Source organism: Leptodactylus fuscus, chromosome 4, assembly GCF_031893055.1.
Source record: "Leptodactylus fuscus isolate aLepFus1 chromosome 4, aLepFus1.hap2, whole genome shotgun sequence".
In the NCBI taxonomy this organism is placed as follows: domain Eukaryota; kingdom Metazoa; phylum Chordata; class Amphibia; order Anura; family Leptodactylidae; genus Leptodactylus; species Leptodactylus fuscus.
The window spans coordinates 173949826-173972265 of NC_134268.1; the positions used below are offsets into that span (position 1 = coordinate 173949826).

At 42.1% G+C, this 22440-nt stretch overlaps 1 protein-coding gene across 2 annotated transcripts in view; it reads left to right on the forward strand.

The window, feature by feature from the left end:
• Positions 1-22440, forward strand: part of TBC1D5 (TBC1 domain family member 5) — a 438516-nt gene that overhangs the window by 73457 nt on the left and 342619 nt on the right. For both annotated transcript variants that reach the window (XM_075271425.1, XM_075271426.1), the window contains exon 3: positions 16210-16286. The gene's annotated coding sequence lies outside the window, so the exon portion shown is untranslated. The remainder of the gene's footprint in view (positions 1-16209; positions 16287-22440) is intronic.

Below are 22440 nucleotides of genomic sequence, written 5' to 3' on the forward strand. Positions count from 1 at the left end.
CTTCGGTTTTAGTTTGGTTTTTGTAATGGAAATTAGTAGTGTACCGTAAAAAAAAAACAAAAAAAAACAAAACAAAAACAAGACACTTGTAAATGGCGTAGAAAACAAAACCTTCTCTAATTAGGAGATGTTTCTTAAAAATGAAAAGTAATGCCTTGTCCTTACGTTCCTGGAAAACTTTGTCGTTATATGACAAAAAAACAAAAACCCCACAAGTTGTAATCTGGCTTTATGGATTTTCGTAACTTGTAATTTAAGATCAGTTATTAGGTGTGTTTCTGCATTTTATATATTGTTCCCAGATGCTGCAGTATTAGTTTTTATCACTGCATATTTTATGAAATGTCAGCCTTCTGTTGACTGTTCACGCAGCATTGTTAGTGATCAAAGCCGCAACATAAAGGGGAAGAATCTAAACAGTTGGCTTATCTTTGTCCTTCACCGTGACACAAATAAAATTGCTTCTGCAATAAAAGGCGAGAAATCCGACGACAAAAGCCCCCAGTGCTGGAGTTTTCGGAAAAGGTAAAATTGTTTGTTTGTCTCACCGATAGTCTGAAGAGCCACAGATTTGTAAGAAATATACAGAAGATGAGTAGTTAAAGCTCGGGAAAAGAGATTATTTTCTTGGCTATTTGCCAGCCCATGAATATGAAATCATCAAGAAAGATTGAAGTTTTTGGAAATGGTTGTCACTTATTCTTTAAAGAGGAATCTTTTTCAATATGTACTAAAATAGAAACTTTTAATTGAGTAACGTACAAGGTATTGTGTGAGCTGTAAAAACACTTGTATTGTGTTTTTTTTAGATTTTAATGTGTGTGACAAATATAATTTATTAAATAAATATATACAGTGTGTGTGTGTGTGTGTGTGTGTGTGTGTGTATATATATATATATATATATATATATATATATATATATATATATATATATATACATATATATACACACTAGCTGGTACCCGCGACTTCGTCTGCGGTGATTGTAGAAGTGGGTATATACAGGCGTGGGTAAGGTTTTCGTACTGTGTATAAGGTATGGGATTAGAGATGAGCGAACAGTGTTCTATCGAACACATGTTCGATCGGATATCAGGGTGTTCGCCATGTTCGAATCGAATCGAACACCACGTGGTAAAGTGCGCCAAAATTCGATTCCCCTCCCACCTTCCCTGGCGCCTTTTTTGCACCAATAACAGCGCAGGGGAGGTGGGACAGGAACTACGACACTGGGGGCATTGAAAAAAATTGGAAAAAGTCATTGGCTGCCGAAATCAGGTGACCTCCATTTTAGACGAATAGTGGATTTCAAATCCGGGTCATATGAGAATGTGAACTTTGTGACTATGAGACAGGGATAGCTGTACAGGCAGGGATAGCTAGGGATAACCTTTATTTAGGGGGGAATGTTATTAAAAATAACTTTTTGGGGCTCTATCGGGTGTGTAATTGTGATTTTTGTGAGATAAACTTTTTCCCATAGGGATGCATTGGCCAGCGCTGATTGGCCGAATTCCGTACTCTGGCCAATCAGTGCTGGCCAATGCATTCTATTAGCTTGATGAAGCAGAGTGTGCACAAGGGTTCAAGCGCACCCTCGGCTCTGATGTAGCAGAGCCGAGGCTGCACAAGGGTTCAAGCGCACCCTCGGCTCTGATGTAGGAGAGCCGAGGGTGCACTTGAACCCTTGTGCACCCTCAGCTCTGCTACATCAGAGCCGAGGGTGCGCTTGAACCCTTGTGCACACTCTGCTTCATCAAGCTAATAGAATGCATTGGCCAGCGCTGATTGGCCAATGTATTCTATTAGCCTGATGAAGTAGAGCTGAATGTGTGTGCTAAGCACACACATTCAGCTCTACTTCATCGGGCTAATAGAATGCATTGGCCAGCGCTGATTGGCCAGAGTACGGAACTCGACCAATCAGCGCTGGCTCTGCTGGAGGAGGCGGAGTCTAAGATCGCTCCACACCAGTCTCCATTCAGGTCCGACCTTAGACTCCGCCTCCTCCGGCAGAGCCAGCGCTGATTGGCCGAAGGCTGGCCAATGCATTCCTATGCGAATGCAGAGACTTAGCAGTGCTGAGTCAGTTTTGCTCAACTACACATCTGATGCACACTCGGCACTGCTACATCAGATGTAGCAATCTGATGTAGCAGAGCCGAGGGTGCACTAGAACCCCTGTGCAAACTCAGTTCACGCTAATAGAATGCATTGGCCAGCGCTGATTGGCCAATGCATTCTATTAGCCCGATGAAGTAGAGCTGAATGTGTGTGCTAAGCACACACATTCAGCACTGCTTCATCACGCCAATACAATGCATTAGCCAGTGCTGATTGGCCAGAGTACGGAATTCGGCCAATCAGCGCTGGCTCTGCTGGAGGAGGCGGAGTCTAAGATCGCTCCACACCAGTCTCCATTCAGGTCCGACCTTAGACTCCGCCTCCTCCAGCAGAGCCAGCGCTGATTGGCCGAATTCCGTACTCTGGCCAATCAGCACTGGCTAATGCATTGTATTGGCTTGATGAAGCAGTGCTGAATGTGTGTGCTTAGCACACACATTCAGCTCTACTTCATCGGGCTAATAGAATGCATTGGCCAATCAGCGCTGGCCAATGCATTCTATTAGCGTGAACTGAGTTTGCACAGGGGTTCTAGTGCACCCTCGGCTCTGCTACATCAGATTGCTACATCTGATGTAGCAGTGCCGAGTGTGCATCAGATGTGTAGTTGAGCAAAACTGACTCAGCACTGCTAAGTCTGCATTCGCATAGGAATGCATTGGCCAGCCTTCGGCCAATCAGCGCTGGCTCTGCCGGAGGAGGCGGAGTCTAAGGTCGGACCTGAATGGAGACTGGTGTGGAGCGATCTTAGACTCCACCTCCTCCAGCAGAGCCAGCGCTGATTGGCCGAATTCCGTACTCTGGCCAATCAGCACTGGCTAATGCATTGTATTGGCTTGATGAAGCAGTGCTGAATGTGTGTGCTTAGCACACACATTCAGCTCTACTTCATCGGGCTAATAGAATGCATTGGCCAGCGCTGATTGGCCGAATTCCGTACTCTGGCCAATCAGCACTGGCTAATGCATTGTATTGGCTTGATGAAGCAGTGCTGAATGTGTGTGCTTAGCACACACATTCAGCTCTACTTCATCGGGCTAATAGAATGCATTGGCCAATCAGCGCTGGCCAATGCATTCTATTAGCGTGAACTGAGTTTGCACAGGGGTTCTAGTGCACCCTCGGCTCTGCTACATCAGATTGCTACATCTGATGTAGCAGTGCCGAGTGTGCATCAGATGTGTAGTTGAGCAAAACTGACTCAGCACTGCTAAGTCTGCATTCGCATAGGAATGCATTGGCCAGCCTTCGGCCAATCAGCGCTGGCTCTGCCGGAGGAGGCGGAGTCTAAGGTCGGACCTGAATGGAGACTGGTGTGGAGCGATCTTAGACTCCGCCTCCTCCAGCAGAGCCAGCGCTGATTGGCCGAATTCCGTACTCTGGCCAATCAGCACTGGCTAATGCATTGTATTGGCTTGATGAAGCAGTGCTGAATGTGTGTGCTTAGCACACACATTCAGCTCTACTTCATCGGGCTAATAGAATGCATTGGCCAGCGCTGATTGGCCGAATTCCGTACTCTGGCCAATCAGCACTGGCTAATGCATTGTATTGGCTTGATGAAGCAGTGCTGAATGTGTGTGCTTAGCACACACATTCAGCTCTACTTCATCGGGCTAATAGAATGCATTGGCCAATCAGCGCTGGCCAATGCATTCTATTAGCGTGAACTGAGTTTGCACAGGGGTTCTAGTGCACCCTCGGCTCTGCTACATCAGATTGCTACATCTGATGTAGCAGTGCCGAGTGTGCATCAGATGTGTAGTTGAGCAAAACTGACTCAGCACTGCTAAGTCTGCATTCGCATAGGAATGCATTGGCCAGCCTTCGGCCAATCAGCGCTGGCTCTGCCGGAGGAGGCAGAGTCTAAGGTCGGACCTGAATGGAGACTGGTGTGGAGCTATCTTAGACTCCGCCTCCTCCAGCAGAGCCAGCGCTGATTGGTCGAGTTCCGTACTCTGGCCAATCAGCACTGGCCAATGCATTTCTATGGGGAAAAGTTAGCTTGCGAAAATCGCAAACTGACAGGGATTTCCATGAAATAAAGTGACTTTTATGCCCCCAGACATGCTTCCCCTGCTGTCCCAGTGTCATTCCAGGGTGTTGGTATCATTTCCTGGGGTGTCATAGTGGACTTGGTGACCCTCCAGACACGAATTTGGGTTTCCCCCTTAACGAGTTTATGTTCCCCATAGACTATAATGGGGTTCGAAACCCATTCGAACACTCGAACAGTGAGCGGCTGTTCGAATCGAATTTCGAACCTCGAACATTTTAGTGTTCGCTCATCTCTATATGGGATATAAAATGTAACTGTGTATCTTGTTGTTGCTATAATTCTGAGAGCACATGAGACTTTTGTGTTGAATGTAATTTGTATTTCAGCCGCTATACGGTGTTGGTATAAACTGTACATAGTGACTTTGGGACAGAGGTATTTCAGGTTAATATACTTCGATAAACGACATTGTATGATTTGTTATTTTCCGCCAGTACATGTAAGTTTTGGGCACAGGATACTCTTGAGTAAGCAACATAAAGTCTGGCCCTGTGCATGACAGTTTAGTAACTCCATGTGCCTCTTATTAATAGTAATTAACCCCATCATGTCCCTCACATTAACCCCAGTGTAAGAGTTACTGATAGAGATGAGCGAGTACTGTTGGGATCAGCCGATCCGAACAGCACGCTCGCATAGAAATGAATGGACGTAGCCGGCACGCGGGGGGTTAAGCGCGCTGGCTACGTCCAAGCGGAAGTACCAGGTGCATCCATTCATTTCTATGGAGCGTGCTGTTCAGATCGGCTGATCCCAACAGTACTCGCTCATCTCTAGTTACTGATATGTGAGAGACTTGGAGGTAATAATTAAGTATCTTACTGAGGTCTTTTATTAGTACCTCCATATGTCTCACATATTAGTAACCTTTATATGGGGCACACAGGGGTTAATATGAGGGACATGATGGGGTTTATTCCTATTAATGTGAGGTACATGGAGTTACTAACACTAAACTAATAACCCCACATGCCTGACATTAATGAGAATAGGAAGTAAAGGAAGGGAGCTGTGTGTTTCTTTCTTTCAGTTTGCTAGCAGCTTCGGCAGGAGCTATCACTATAGCAGGCAGAGACCTGAGCGATTAAGCTCCACCCCCTGGGTTTCCTGCACCCCTCTCAAAGGGGAGTGTCCTTATGCCTCAGCTCTAGCAGAGACTTTATTTAACTCTTGCAGGTCCTGTGCTGCTGGCATGCCAGTGAAATATGGCAGGAGTGCCACTCTTGGCATGTGTGCCAGGGGTTGCTGACCTCTGCTGTAGGGGGTAATATGAATGTTGTGGCTTGCTATGGTCCAAAGTGTGTGAGATTGCAGAGATAGTGATGTGAGTTTGGGTTTTGTGGGGGTCCTGGGAAAAACGTATGTGCGCTATTGTGACGAAAAGTAGCCTATTGCGCAATCGAGTGTAGGGACTATGTTTGTGGAAAATTTCAGCCAAATCGGGGTCCAAAGTGTGTGAGATTGCAGAGATAGTGATGTGAGTTTGGGGTTTGTGGGAGTCCTGGGAAAAACGTATGTGCGCTATTGTGACGAAAAGTAGCCTATTGCGCAATGGGGTGTATTAACTATGTTTGTGGAAAATTTCAGCCAAATCGGTCAAGCGGGTTTTGCGTGATTGACTAACAAACATCCGAACACACAAACCCACAAACATCCAAACTCACAAACTTTCACATTTATAATATTAATAGGATATATGTATGTATGTATGTATGTATGTATATAATTTGTAATTTACGACTGGTTCCTTGGAAAAATCTTCCAATTCTCCCCCTTCTGTGAATCAGTCTTGTAGTTGAACACGTGAATGGTGTTGTAACTTTTAGCACAGAATGACCAAGGAAAGACTAGACCAGTTTGTGGATCCTTTGTACAAAATATTAAGGAATTGCATAAATATCAGCTCCCCAATTTACAATTCTGAATAGATCCACTTTAACCGATTGGCAAAGCAATCTGAAAATGGAATCCTGCCAGAAATTTGTAGCCGACAGTCGCTTAGATGAGACTGAAGGCTAGACAGTTATAGAAATGGCCGGTCTTTGGGACATGTGAACTTCCAATAGCTGTCCTGCTCGGTGTTCAGCTGCAATATGTCTGAATAGGATGCTATTGCTAATATTTTACACAGACAGTTGGAGGATTTGGGGAGTGCAGATTCCCTGATATAGTGTTATTTTTTGCGAGTGATACAACACTGTATAGAGATTCCAGAATATGTTGTCACACCAAAAAATAAATTGTTGAAACGCTTCGATAATAGGAGAAAGTCTGATAATAACAGGAAAAAACTGCAAGGAACTTGAGATTCCTCACAACTGTTGTGCAAAATTGTCAGCAGTGTGAAGACTGTAGTCTGGAGCCTACTGACTGTCAGTAATCTGCAAAGTAATGTGGTACTATGGTCACATTGCTTTCAATGTGATATGCGCATATCACATTGAAAGCTGAGCGTATACTCAGTGTGAATGCACCTGTAGCCAGTAAAAGACGGTCACACTCGCCCTACCCTGTCAAGAGTCACTGTATAGAACGCAAAACATTGTACTCTATAGGAAGGGAATGGATTTAAGCTGGTCATATACATTAGATTTTCATTGGCCTATTTCATCTATTTGGCTGGCTGCCTGCCAAAAATGGTCCGGTCATGCTGGATGTTTCCAGAAGTTTGTTGGCCCATAATACAAGTGTTTGTCGGCCCGTAATACAAGTGTTTGTCATGATTGACCCCTTTTGGCCTATTATCGGCCAACTTTTTTTTTTTTTATAACTTACCAGCACCTGTGATGGGGAATTGTACTTGTTAATATTGATCCTGGAATTATTTGTACCTACAATCCCATTGTCAATCAGACAGTGACTTAATTGCTGAACTCTAAATTGTGTGGCTGGCCTTCATGTGAAGCATTCTGCATACTGAGGCCCATTCATTTCATACATCCCAGGTCATTTTCAGGCTCGCAAATATATGTTATGGACCTGAAACTCTTTCATACCTTCTTTTTCATACCTACTGTAGGGACCCACAGGTCGCAAAATCTTTGACTCAAAGTAATGTGAATGGGAGTTCCAGTATGATTGTTTTCTCCTACAACCTTCTCCTCCAAACACCGACCGTCTATCAAATGGCAACAAAAAATCCTATCCTAGTAATATTATAAATGTGAAAATGTGTGTGTTTGGATGTTCGTTCCTCAATCACGCAAATGTAATTTGGCACATAGATAGTTTGTAACCTGGATTAAAACTTAGGCTACTTTTTATCCCGGTAAATGACATGGCTTCACGACTGTTATGAATTTATGTTCACATACTATATTACAATGCTGTTGCAGCAGCTTATCTCAGGTTCTGATAAAGCCAGGTCTGTTAACTCTTTGTGTAAACAGTCAGCTAACCCTCAATCCATTCTGTACATGCATTTTCCATATTATCTGATCACCTCCAGGCAACATGCTGATACACTGGATGGGAAAACACCTTTAATCCAAATTGTCAATTTGCTACTTTTAAACATGCCAGGAAAAAGAAAATCTAATTTGTTGCAAAATTCTGAAACGACAGCCATGAACGTAGCCAGAAGTCAACAGAGTTCTCCTCAAGCGGAGCTGATGGGGATTAACGGCGCCAACAACATGCTCATTATATGGTGTACCAGCAAGCTGCTGAGATGCCGGAACAATCACAGGCACAGCTGGAGGAACAAGTTCAGCAGCAGAACAGTTTAAGAGCTACCAAAATGCCGGAGGAGGCAAAACATCAATGGCAGCAATTTGCTGAATATAGGCGGATCATCGCCGCCAACAACACGCGGACGAAGTTGCGGGCAGAGGCTAGTACTATATAATATACAGTACAGTCCAAAAGTTTGGACACATCTTCTCATTCAAAGAGTTTTCTGTATTTTCATGACTATGAAAATTGTAGATTCACACTGAAGGCATCAAAACTATGAATTAAAGGGGTTGTCCCACGTCGCATACTCACCAGTCTTCGTTGGTATAAAATCTTCTGGCTACCGGCTTTGTTGCGTCATTGGTGGGTGGGGTCACATATGCAAAGCCAAGCGGCAAGATGCCGCTGGCCCTGCGTGCGCGCTCATAGACCAGTCTAGCCTTCACAATGCGAATACAGACCCGACATCCGCCTCTCTTTATACCCGGGATACCAGGTCTGTATTCGCATTGTGAAGGCTACACTGGTCTATGAGCGCGCACGCAGGGCCAGCGGCATCTCGCCGCTTGGCATATGTGAATACTGACCCGGCATCCGCTGTAATAGAGAGGCGGATGCCGGGGAGTGTAGACGCCGGCACAGATGCCAGCAACATCGCTATGCTTCTGCCCTGCATGAAGCCAGCAGCGGCAGAAGCGATGCTGTTATTCCGCTCCTCCGCCCTGTATTTAGGAAAAGTCTTACATTCACATTAGCAAACAGTATAGATAGGATCCTTGTGATGGGACAACCCCTTTAACACATGTGGAATTATGTACTTAACAAAAAAGTGTGAAACAACTGAAGATATATCTTATATGCTAGATTCTTCAAAGTAGCCACCTTTTGCTTTGATTCCTGCTTTGCACACTCTTGGCATTCTCTTGATGAGCTTCAAGAGGTAGTCACCTGAAATAGTCTTCCAACAGTCTCGAAGGAGTTTCCAGAGATGCTTAGCACTTGTTGGCCTTTTTGTGGTCCAGCTCACCCCAAACCATCTCGATTGGGTTCAGGTCTGGTGACTGTTGAGGCCATGTCATCTGGCGTAGCACCATATCACTCTTCTTCTTCTTGGTCAAATAGCCTTTACACAGCCTGGAGGTGTGTTTGGGGTCATTGTCCTGTTGAAAAATAAATGATGGTCCAACTAAACGATGGAATAGCATGCCTCTGCAAGATGCTGTGGTAGCCATGCTGGTTCAGTATGCCTTCAATTTTGAATAAATCCCCAACAGTGTCACCAGCAAAGCACCCCCACACCATCACACCTCCTCCTCCATGCTTCACGGTGGGAACCAGGCATGTACAGTAGAGTCCATTCGTTCACCTTTTCTGTGTCGCACAAAGACACGGTGGTTGGAACCAAAGAGCTCAAATTTGGACCCCTCAGACCAAAGCACAGATTTCCACTAGTCTAATGTCCATTCCTTGTGTTCTTTATCCCAAACAAGACTCTTCTGCTTGTTGCCTGTCCTTAGTAGTGGTTCTCTAGTAGCTATTTTACCATGAAGGCCTGCTGCACAAAGTCTCCTCCTAATAGTTGTTGTAGAGATGTGTCTGCTGCTAAAACCCTGTGTGGCATTGACCTGGTCTCTAATCTGAGCTGCTGTTAACCTGCGATTTCTGAGGCTGGTGACTTGGATGAACTTATCCTCCGCAGCAGAAGTAACTCTTGGTCTTCCTTTCCTGGGGCGGTCCTCATGTGAGCCAGTTTCTTTGTAGCGCTTGATGGTTTTTGCAACTGCAATTGGCGACACTTTCAAAGTTTTCCCAATTTTTCAGACTGACTGGCCTTCATTTCTTAAAGTAATGACGGCCACTCGTTTTTCTTTACTTAGCTGCTTTTTTCTTGCCATAATACAAATTCTAACAGTCTATTCTGTAGGACTATCAGCTGTCTATCCAACTGACTTCTGCACAACACAACTGATAGTCCCAACCCCAATTATAAGGCAAGAAATCCCACTTATTAATTCTGACAGGGCACACCTGTGAAGTGAAAACCATTTTTGGTGACTACCTCTTGAAGCTCATCCAAGAGAATGCCAAGAGTGTGCAAAGCAGGAATCAAAGCAAAAGGTGGCTACTTTGAAGAACCAAGAATATAAGACATATTTCAGTTGTTTCACACTTTTTTTGTTAACTATATAATTCCACATGTGTTACTTCATAGTTTTGATGCCTTCAGTGTGAATCTACAATTTTCATAGTCATGAAAATACAGAAAACTCTTTGAATGAGAAGGTGTGTCCAAACTTTTGGTCTATACTGTACACCCCGATTTGGGACTTTTTTTTTTTCCTCTCTCCACATTTGAACAGAAAGTATGGGGTTAAAAGGTGGGGCCAGATTTATTACGACAGACTTGTTATTATTTAAGACCAAGAGTGGCCCAAATTGTACTGCAAATTTATATCTGTTCATAGCAAGCATAGCTTTCATTGTCTGTATTTATGACTCTCTATTATGTGCCACATTTATTAAGAGTTGTTCCTCTTAATATATTTGGCACTCTCTATCCTTCGACAAACTCCACTTTAAGACTACCAACCTTAGTAAATTTCGCTCTATGTTGTAAAAGCAATACAAATAACCGTATTCATGCTATTCTCTTATTTTTGGAGCTATGTACAAATGAGTTTTAAGCGACGTTCCCCTTTAAGAGAATTGTCATAGGAATGTAGCATTGAATGATCATTTCATCTTTTTGTGTATTTTATCGATGTGTGTCATGTAGCACATAAAATTGCCATCGCCATCATTAGAAGCCTCGCATTACCCTATTGAAACCTTCTGACATATGTTGTTTTATAATAAAGCTTACATTCCAGCTCATTGCTTTACTGTGTACGGGAGCATGTGTTGATTTTTAAAAGAGCGAGAGAGAGTAAAAAAAAAAAACCTACCATAAAAGTACAGAATTAGGAGCTAAACAATATTATCAGAGCCCTAGACACTGCTTAAAAGACTCTCCTATGCATCATTCTTGAGATCTGTGCCCACAAAAGGAATGTAATGTCCATTATTATAGAGTTATTAATTCTTATATATCACAATTGAAGCACTATGAATCAATCTGCTAGGCTAGCAGAAGAGCACGAGCCCTTTATATGCTCCTAGGAAAGAAATAGTACGGGAATAAAAATCTTGAATGATTTTGATCAGCTGTTGTGTATGCCCAGCACAGCAGTTGGTTCAATCAATTTTATGTTTTGGGATGTTTTTATTAAAACGAGCTGCTGCTTTCTGTAAATCACCGAGAAAGATGTGATCAGTACGCATGGCTTCATTCCTCTACCTATAACTTATTTCTGCTGCCCTGTAAACTTAGGGAACAAAGTTGGTTTTGTTTTTTTTTCTATATTTTAATAGTACGGGGAAATATATCAAAATATTGTTTGTATTTTTTGTCTTATTTTTATTGGGGTTTTTTGGATGACTTTTTAGCAGTTGTTAGGCCATCATCAATGCCTTGTAATATAACAAGACAATTGGCCACATTTTGCCGTGACGCCAGGTGAACATAGAGGAGCTTATATAAAACGCTTATATACACATTGTAACAGCACGTGGCGTGTGTATTTCTATGGTTTCTCTTACGGTAAGTTCACACGGCAGACTTTTTGCAGTGGAATCCACCTTCATCATTTCAATAGGAGAAAGACTGTTCTTTTACCGCTTGCGAATTTGTTTCATCAAGTGGATTCCAAATCTCGCATTAAAGTGAATGGGAGTAGAAAATCTTTCTGCCAAAGGTAGGAAGATTTCCTTGGCAGGTTCCGTTGCACTGTGTGAACCTACCCTTAGTGTCCCCAGTATAGCTTTGGCCTCTTAGACTGCAAGTACTGTAACCTTTCGTATAGTTCTGTTACAAAAAGAAAGTTGTCTAATAAAATTAAAAAACTTTACTTGCAGTTTTCTATTTTTAGGCAGCGGTATTATGAGCAAACATTTCTTTTACGCTACATTCCCACATGCGTCAGTGTCAATAGTTTTTTAACTGAACTGGACAAAAAAGTCGTGCAGGACTTTTTCATCTGACAATTTTAGGTGGATGTTGCAACAGAGTCTCCAAATGGACATTGACCTAACTTATTTATGATTTCCAGCCACAATTATTATTCCTTCCTCAACATACTCACTTACCCCGCATTCACATCACTGAGATTCCACTGTGTGTTGGCTGGATTTACTGGTTTGAGCATCATGCTGAGAGAGGAACCTGACATGTCTGGTTTTTCTGTCTGCTTGAAAAGTCGGACATCTTTACATGCGGACAGTGAAGGAAGGGCACGGAGTGCAAAAGAACGCACCCGATCGCCATTTAAATGAATGAAAAATGTCACGGACACAGCTAGTGTCCGCTCCTAATGTCCGTGCCAGATTTTGAACGGACACTAGGAGCGGACACTACCTGTCGGACACTGACGGTAGTGTGAACGCCCCTTAAACGTTATATTTTCCATGGCATGCTGGTGAAATATTGCCTCTTTTCACATTAAGTCTATCTAACTCGGTGCTGCAGTTCAGAGTTTCGCCTTCACAGCCCATTTTTTCATGCTCCTATTTATATATTCATCTATCTGGTCTACAGGTAGAGCAACCCATGTCTTTGGAATTTTGCATAATTTCCACAGGTATAATTGACATGCTGCAATTTTCAAAAACACAAGTGATTTTGATAATGCAGGGGGTTTTTTTTTGTTTTTTTTTCTTGCAGTGGCCAAACCACCAACTCCGTTTTCCACTGCTCGACTCCTTCATAAGCTTCTGACTGTGATGGTCAGTCAGAAGCAGTAAAGATCCTCTAGTTCATTTTTTAAAAAAGTTATTCTTATAAGAGATCAGCCGATCCGAACAGCACGCTCCATAGAAATGAATGGATGCACCTGGTACTTCCGCTTTGACGGAGGCCGGCCGCTTAACCCTCCGCGTGCCGGCTACGTCCATTCATTTCTATTCGAGTGTGCTGTTCGGATCGGCTGATCCGAACAGTACTCGCTCATCTCTAATTCTTATGAAATAAAATTTGTAACAAACTATAAATCTAATTAATAATACAGTATCAATATTTGTATAATATAATTAAAAATAACTAGAGATGAGCGAATACTATTCAAAACTAGTTTTGAATACCTCGCTCCCATAGGAATGCAAGGGAGCGACCGTACAGCAGGGGGCTAAGTGCCGGCCGCTAACATGCTTTCCTATGGAGCGAGGTATTCGAATCAACTCTAAAAATAACTAAACATTTTATAATGGAGTCAGAGACTTTTTTTTTTTTTTTTTTTTTTTTTTTTTATACTACATCTAAATTCCTGTTTCAGGCTAAGACTATGTTCATTTGCATTCCGTGTGAACATTACATGCGGCTACCCACGACAGGATGCCAGTGCAGTGCAGCGGCATTCCCATTGCAGCATTCTGCTTCAGATTAGGCTCAAATAAATGGGCCTAATTGGGAGGGAGCCTCGCGCCGCAGCAAATTCATCCACAGAAACCGCGGCAAGAAGGGTCATCTCGCTGCTTTTTTCTGCTACTAGCTAGTGGAAAAAAAGAAGAGAGCGGCTCCCATTGAAGTCATTGCGAGCCAGTTTTGGCAGCGGATTCCTCGTCAAAATCTGCTGCCGGAAGTGGACCGGAAGTCCACACATTACGGAAATGCAGCTTCTTTGGTCGCAGATTTTGCTGTGTTTTTTGATCCAAAGCCAGGACTAGATTGAGCAGAAGGTAGAAGTATAAGAACTTCCTATATATTTCCCATTCCATTTGTAGCCATTCTTGGCTTTGGTTGAAAAAAAGTGGCAGAATCTGCAACAACAAAAAAAGCTGCGTTTCTGCAACGTGGAGCCTCAGCCTTATACAGTTTTAAATGATGATAGTGTAGACTCATTTACCAGGTGTATCCAGTCTGACTGTGTGGCCACTACGGATATAAAATCTCTAAAATCTCTGCAAACTCTGAATTGTCTCATGTATTGGCTTCTCTGGTAAAAATCCTAGTTAGACTATTGATTTCTGTAAACTACTAGCAATTCTCCGATAGATGCTGCCTGTATATTTTTAGTTCAATTGATCATTAACATCTGAATTATCTAACTAGCCACAGGGCAGATAATCATTATGTATCCATTACTAATGATTGGTTTCAGCCAATGATCCATTGGTTAGGACTCTTTGTGGCTCTGCTTTTTATTTAACCAGTTATTGCAGGAATACACAACATTTTATTTGTAATGATTTAACCTCAGAAAATAATTGTCACCATTGCAGACATCTGTGCTTGTATACCCCTATATCGTGAACTATTAAAGCGTACCTAAACTTTTTTTTTTTTTTTTTATCATTAGAAATCTTAGATATTAGTAGTGCACGTGAAAATAGTGATCTTTCTGATACTTTTTCCTCAATCCTTCATTTGCACTGACCACTGTCTTTGAACCTCGCCCATTGAATTCTTTGACAGCTGAAGGGAGAGGACTCCAAGCTCCAAACTAGGCCATCTTTTATGCTCACAGAGATGGATAATATGTCACCTGATATTTCAGCTGAGAGAAACATTGTCACCAGAAGCTACAGCCTCATCTGCTTATATCACTGTCCTCTATCAGGTTGTCTTCTTCCTCCACCTCCCCTCTCCATAGACTAGCTACAACTTAGTTGTCTCTCCCTATTCAAAACCACACGTGTATAGGGAAGTTTAGAGGAGTATTTACCCTATGAACACTATCTAAATTTCGCAATAACCCTAAAGGGGTTATCCACGATAAGGGCTCGTTCACAACTGCGCCTGTACTCCGTTCTGCAGGTTTCTGTTTCCTGCACAAAACAGGGGCAGGAGACGGAAACCTGCCGGCATGTTTCAACCCCATTCATTTGAATGGGCTTGAAAAGTCTCCGGCCGTGTGCGCCGGTGAGAGTTTTATGCGCTCCGTGGCGAAAGTTTTTGTTTTTTTTTTTTTTTTTTTTTTTTAAACCGGACACAGAGTTGGGCATGCAGTACTCTGTGTCTAGTATTTTAAAAAAAAAAAAAAAAAAAAAAAAAAAAAAAAAAAAAAAAAACGGTTTTGCCACAGAGCGCATAAAACGCTCACTAGCACTTACGGCCGGACTCGGCATGACAGGTTTCCGTCTTCTGTGTGCAGAAGACGGAAACCTGACAACTGAGTCCGGGCGCTGGTGTGAACCCAGTGTAAGCTGTTTTTTGCAAAGAGGTTGGTGAAGTTAAAAAAAACAAAAAAACAAACAAAGCAAAAAAACCTACTCTCCTGTCTCTAGTGCTCCAGTGTCTCCCACCATGGTCCATTCCTGCTGCTCCCAAGGTCTTGTTCTGCGGTGTAAGGAAAGGAACCAAGACGTCACTCGCATATGTCACCTGTGACGTCCTGTTTCATTTCCTTAGGTCACTGAGACCACTGATTTGGCCTGAGACGTCTTATGTGTCAAGGACTTTTGGAGGAACAAAACCCTGGGAACAGCAGGACTGGAAGACACCAGAGTATCTGGGACAGTGGATTATTTATTTATTTTCTCCCAATCCCCAGCCTCCTTTCCAAAAAAAAAAAAATTATATACGGTATGTTTTTCCTTGAATTTCCTGTAACGCTCTCCGGCCAAAGTAAATAACACAAATATGTGATAGCCCTTTATCGTTGAAAATCTTAGTTTTATATGCTTATATTTGCATAGATTGAGAATACTCTTAGGGCTAGTTCACACGTAAAAATCACCTGGCGTATTTTGGTCCTGAAAAAAAAGCCTCCTAATTGGGAAGCGTTTTCTGGAGCAGTTTTTGGTAAAAACTGCTTCAGAAAATGCCAGGCGGTTTTCACCTCCCCTAAAGTGAATGGACTGTAAAAAACAAAACAAAAAAAACCACTAGGTGTTTTTCACCTCCCATTCACTTCTCTTGGTTATGTTGCTTTTTTCTGCTAGCAGAATAAAAAAAAAAAAGCTAGCGGTCTCCACAGACCACCATTGTATGGAGGCAGATTTTGAGGCAAAATCTGCGGTCAAAATCTGCCTCATTGCCCCTGTGTGCACTAGCCCTTAAGGTCTCTTATTTTTCTCTCAGGCTTCTTATACCTGGGCATATTAGATAGGGATTTATGCAATTGTCATTGAATTCAGTAATAAATAAACCGTCATGTGAAATAAGTTTTAGTCTTCTAGTGGATTCTGATTTATAGCAATTCCAATTGAAGGAATGGTTTAAAAAAATTATAAAATGCATAGCCATATTTGATGATCATTTGTACATAAAATATAAAATATCCATATGACAATTCCTGTTGTCTATCTTATTGCAGGGGTCTTTGAGTCCGTTTTTCTAAAAAAGCAAGAAGTTAAAGTGAACCTGTCGCCAGACTGGATACTACAACGCAAGGTATTGTGTATACTGTAGAATACATAGGCTATATATAGTCACGCACATTGACTTGAACCTAAAGATTACTTCCAAGTGTACATCCATATTTCTCCTCTCCCTCTTTCTGTCTAACGTTATCCTCTCGCTTGCCGTTCCGTTGCTATGCACAAGCTTCATAGCAACTCATGAAGCCATCCACACTATACAGTACATCCTGAGCCTGGGACAGACTTGCTCCCTCTTGTACGCGCTAATGGTCACCAGGGATTACGTGGCGCAGATTCCTATTGTAAATTGGAGATTAGAGAGTATTGTATTCCGGGATTGGTACTAAAGCATTGACATTGTTTTTTAATCTGATAACGTATGGCTTTAAATTCATGTTCCTTCAGTCGCAGGCGACAAATCTAAAGCAGCGTTTCTTGGATTTATGAGGATAAATCCTGTTTGGCAATCTTGTAGATCCTCCAGAGAATAGTTAAACAGTGATTAATCATTGTTTCTTCACTGAGTGTGCAGAAAAGAATGGGGAAGCCGCATTTCACACCTCTGAAGCAATTAATCCCCATGATCTTAGCCAGGCTTGTCTTGTAGATAAGTCAGGATACAAAACTGTACCTAATTTATCAATGTATGCATGCCATAAAGTATAAAACACACTATTTATTTCATATCATTTATAGTCAAATGTAAAAAAAAAAGGTGACTTTTCCGTATCCAAGAGTGTTTTTTACATTACCTTCATATAAACTAAGTACCAGAGATTACAATGGGATTGCTGTTTATTGTGCACATCTGGTGCAGTCACTATGCATTTTCTCATTCACTTGCTGGCATTTTTAGTGATTGTGGCATAAATCATTTTGCTAATCAGAAACATAAGTGACGGGAAGTCATCTCCTTTTTTTGAACAATGGGAAAAAACATATGGCTTCTTAGACAGGACTTGGCTGTTCTGCTATTTATGTGGCATTGTATTCTGTATTTAGAATTTCATATTAATTGCAATGGTTTGATTGAAGGCATCCAGTGCCCAAGGTTTATGTTCAAAGTATTTCTTTTATGCCTTGTATATGGCACACTTTGAGCTTAACTTTTATGGTCCACCTGCTTGCAAAAATAAAGTTGTAACATATTATGTTATCAGATTCATGAGCAGACTACTTTAAGTAGCTCGGCTACAAAGGCTGCGTGTTATAATTGGCAGCACGGATCAACGTACACACACAACAAGCCTCTATCTGGTGAATATATAGATTATAGGATTCTGGTCATGGAAATCTCAGCCTTGGTGGTGTGTGTGACAATATGGGGTTCAGCTATATACTATAGAACGGCGTATATAGGGATTCCCTGACATAGTGTTATTCCTAATTCATAATGTTATCTTCAGATTTGGATACAGTAGAGAAATGTTGCAGTGGCATCTGATCCATTCTAGAGCCGTTTAGTATATTGTGGTGCATGTTCTTGTCGAGATATATATATATATATATATATATATATATATATATATATATATATATATATATATATATATATATATATATATATATATATTTTTTGTTTATTATTTAGGTTGGAATCACAGATTCAGTTTTAATGTAGTTTTAAGCCAAAGCCACATGTGGATATACAAGGAAGGAGAAAATAAACCTCTTACTTTTATATTTAACTTACATTTCTAGTCTTAGCAAAACTCCTCATTTCTCATGATCAGTGGGGTTCAGCGAGCGGTAGTAGCTCTACTGATCCACAAGGTAGCCTTTTTTAGTTGGAATACTCTATTAGGCAGGGGCCCCATGGGCCAGAATCACTGCAGGAAAAAAACACGGCGTTTTACAGTAACTGCAAAGCGGATGGGATTCATGCGAATACCATGCCCACTTTGCGTTTTACAACCGCAGCACAGACACACTGTGATCTCCAAAGCCGGCACGGTTTTGGAAATCGCAGCATGGCAATTATAGCTACGGAAACGGCGGTGGCTTCCCCATAAATATAATTGTGATAGAAAGGAAAACTCTGTGAATTTTCTATTCAAAGCAATGCAGGAAGAACTGTGATGCGTTCTGCCGTGGTTTTTCCCGCAGGACTTTAGCGCTATGTATTGTCTTATGGGGACTTAGCCTTAGGCTGAAGTCCCACGTTGCAGAAATGCAGCTTTTTTAGTTGCAGATTTTGCTGCGTTTTTTTGAGCCAAAGCCAGGAGTGGATTAAGCAGAAGGTAGAAGTATAAGAACTTCCTATATATTTCCCATTCCTTTTGTAGCCATTCTTGGTACTGGCTCGATAAAAAAGACTTAAAGGGATTCTACCACTAAAACACATTTTTTTCTAGTTAACACGTCGGAATAGCCTTTAGAAAGGCTATTCGTCTCCTACCTTTGGATGGGCTCTCCGCCACGCCGTTCGTTCAAAATACCGGTTTGTACCGGTATGCTAATGAGTTTTCTCGCAGCGATGGGGGCGTCCCCATTGCAGCTCGAAAACCGACCGCAGCGCCGCCTCTATGGTCTTCTGTATCCTCCCCTTGCTTCTTCAGCGTCCTGTCGGAGGCCTGCGCAGTACGCTCTGTTTGGCGAAGATTGCCGAACGTACTGCGCATGCGCGAAATTGCAGTGCCCGCACTATGGCTGGGACCGCAATTTCGCGCATGAGCAGTACATTCGGCAATCTTCGCCGAACAGAGCGTACTGCACAGGCCTCCGACAGGACGCTGAAGAAGCAAGGGGAGGATACAGAAGACCATAAAGGCGGCGCTGCGGTCGGTTTTCGAGCTGCAATGGGGACGCCCCCATCGCTGCTCCTGCGATGGGGGACGCCCCCATCGCTGCGAGAGAACTCATTAGCATACCGGTACAAACCGGTATTTTGAACGAACGGCGCGGCGGAGAACCCATCCAAAGGTAGGAGACAAATAGCCTTTCTAAAGGCTATTCCGACGTGTTAACTAGAAAAAAATGTGTTTTAGTGGTAGAATCCCTTTAATATTATGAGACCGATGTTATTGTTTGTATCATAAAAAGTTGTACAATTTTCCAATATACTTTCTGTATTACCGTATTTTTCAGACTATAAGACACACTGGACTATAAGACGCACCTAGGTTTTAGAGGAGGAAAATATGGAAAAAAAATTTTGAAGCAAAAACTGGTAAAATATTTAATGTATGGGAGTTGTAGTTTTGCTACAGCTGCAAGGCCACATTGACAGGTGACCCTGCAGCTGTACGGGGATGCATAGAGTGTTTTTTTTTGCGGGTCCAGAAGTACTTTTTAGTTATACCATTTTGGGGAATATCTATTGCTTAGATCACCTTTTATTGAAAAAAAAAAACGGTGGTTTATGATATATGATTTTCTACTTTTATATATATATTCTAGGGACAGGAGGTGATTTAGAACTTTTATTTATTTCATATTTTTATTATATATTTTTAAAGCTTTTTTTTTTTTTTTTTACTATTTTATTCTTCCCCCGGGGCTTAAACCTGCGGTCACTTGATTGCAAGTCCCATAGACGGCAATACAACTGTATTGCCGTCTATGGGCCATTCTGTATATTAGTATTACGGCTGGTCATAGACCCAGCCGCGATACTAATATAGCAGTGACAGGCCTGGGAGCCTCATTAGGCTCCCGGCTGTCACCCGAACAGGTCGGCTCCTGCGATATCGCCGCGCAGGAGCCGGCCTGCAACTTTACAGGTACGGGGCCGGTGGGGACCGGCCCCGGGGGAGAAGGGGCCGCTGATACTGACCCGGCATCCGCTGTACTAGAGAGGCGGATGCCAGGGAGGGATAGACGCCGGGGCCTGAGACATCGCTGCCCTGCCCTGCATGAAGCCAGCGGCGGGGGGACGGAGGAGCGGAATAGCATCACTCCTCCCGCTGCTGGCTTCATGCAGGGCAGAGGAGCGCAGCGATGTCTCAGGTCCCGGCACCTGTAATGGCGTCTATCACTTGCCGGCTTCCGCCTCTCTATTACAGCGGATGCCAGGCGCCACATTCGGCCTATAAGACGCACCCTTCTTTTCCCCCCAAATTTGGGGGAAAAAAAGTGCGTCTTATAGTCCGAAAAATACGGTAATTCCTCACAGTTTTCTAGATCTCTGCTTGCTGTCATTCTTTGATTGCCCCCAGTGTATAAAAATCAGTCCATGGTAAAGCGACATACAGTCCATGATTCAGTGAAGAACGCACAGGTACTCGGTAGCTGAGATAGGAATAACCTTTAATCACATAGTTGGTCAGATTCCTAATAATTATAGGGTAAGGGTTGTTGCATGAGAGCTGAATCCTTTATAAATGTGGATACCAGGGTCATTGGCTGATCACATATTAAGCTCCTGCCTTCTCCAGTAAGCTCCTTGTTTTACCAGCCTAATCCACAGACAATATAAGGTAGTATATGGTGGCAAGTCAGATGATTCAGGTGCCAGAGAAAGCAACCTGACTCGTATATGGGTTTAAAGAATGAAGAAAAAACAAACCAAAAAAAAATTTTTTTTTAATAAAACATTGATCTCTATTGATCTAATTGTATCCATTTGCTTTCACTTTTGCATCTGTTAAATGGATCTGCTTAATGGGTGTAAAATATGTGATCTGAATAGAGCCTCATGCTAGGTTCAGATCTGTGCTCTGGCTTCCGTACTTCGGGTCCGCTTGGTGCACCCCATAGACTGTAATAGGATCTGCTGGATTTCTGACCAAAAAATGCTTGTAGGACTTTTCTCACTGCATTTTTCAAGCAGAATGATGGACAGAGTGTGCGAATGGGCAACAAGCACAGGTGTCAATCCAGCCATAGTCCTATACCATTCTATATACTATAACTTATCTAGAAATCAAAAAATCTGCATGATTATTTTTTTATTTTATTTTTTTATATACCCCAATTTATATAAATTTTTAAGAGCCAGTTCATATTACATTTTACCATGCTTGTCTTCTCTACAACATTCAGTATATATTCTAATCACATTGACGTGGCACATGCAGTAAGTGTAATCTTGGCATACACTGGCTGGTCTGTGTTCATACATATAATGTAGTTCATAACAATATTTCTTGCAGAGGCATGCTATAAAAAAATAAAATAAATACATCCTATTAATATTATAAATGTGAAAGTTTGTGTGTTTGGATGTTTGCATGTTCGGATGTTTGTTCCTCAATCACGGAAAAACCGCTCGACCGATTTGGCTGAAATTTTCCACAAACATAGTTAATACACCCGATTAAATAATAGGCTACTTTTTGTCACAATACCGCACATACGTTTGTGCCAGGACCCTCACAAAACCCAAACTCACACCACCATCTCTGCAATCTCACACACTTTGGACCATAGCAAGCCACAAAATTCATATTGCCCTCTACAGCCTCGCCCCTAACCCCACACAATCTCATATACATATACTTTACCACTTTGCCCCTCACCTTAACGATACTCCAGGAGGCTCTCTTTAACGCTCCGGAGCAGCCATGTTTGCCGACCCCCACCGCTCTGACAATCCGCGACACCGCCCACCCATGTCAATACCCCTAGGCGGTCTAATAAATGCAAAAAAAAAGTTTTAAAAAAAGTAAAAAAAAAATATATAAAAAAAAATAAAAAGGATTAAAAATTCAAATCACCCCCCCTTTCCCTAGAACACATATAAAAGTAGTTAAATACTGTGAAACACATACATGTTAGGTATCCCCACGTCCGAAATTGCCCGCTCTACAAAGCTATACAAATATTTTTCCTGTTCGGTAAATGCCGTAGCGGGAAAAATGGTCAAAAGTGCCAAACCGCCATTTTTTCACTGTTTTGATTCTGATAAAAATTTGAATAAAAAGTGATCAAAGCAATAACATTTCCGAAAAATGGTAGAACTACAAAGTACACCCGGTCCTGCAAAAAAAGACGCCCTATACATCCCCGTACACGCATGTATAAAAAAGTTACGGCTGTCGGAATATGGTGACTTTTCAAAAAAAAAATTTTTAACACAGTTTTGGATTTTTTTGAAGGGGTCAAAATGTAAATAAAACCATATAAATTTGGTATCCCCGGAATCATAACGAAACACAGAATACAGGGGACATGTCATTTTGATTGCACAGTGAACGCCGTAAAACCAAAGCCCGTAAGAAAGTCGCAGAAATGCATTTTTTCTT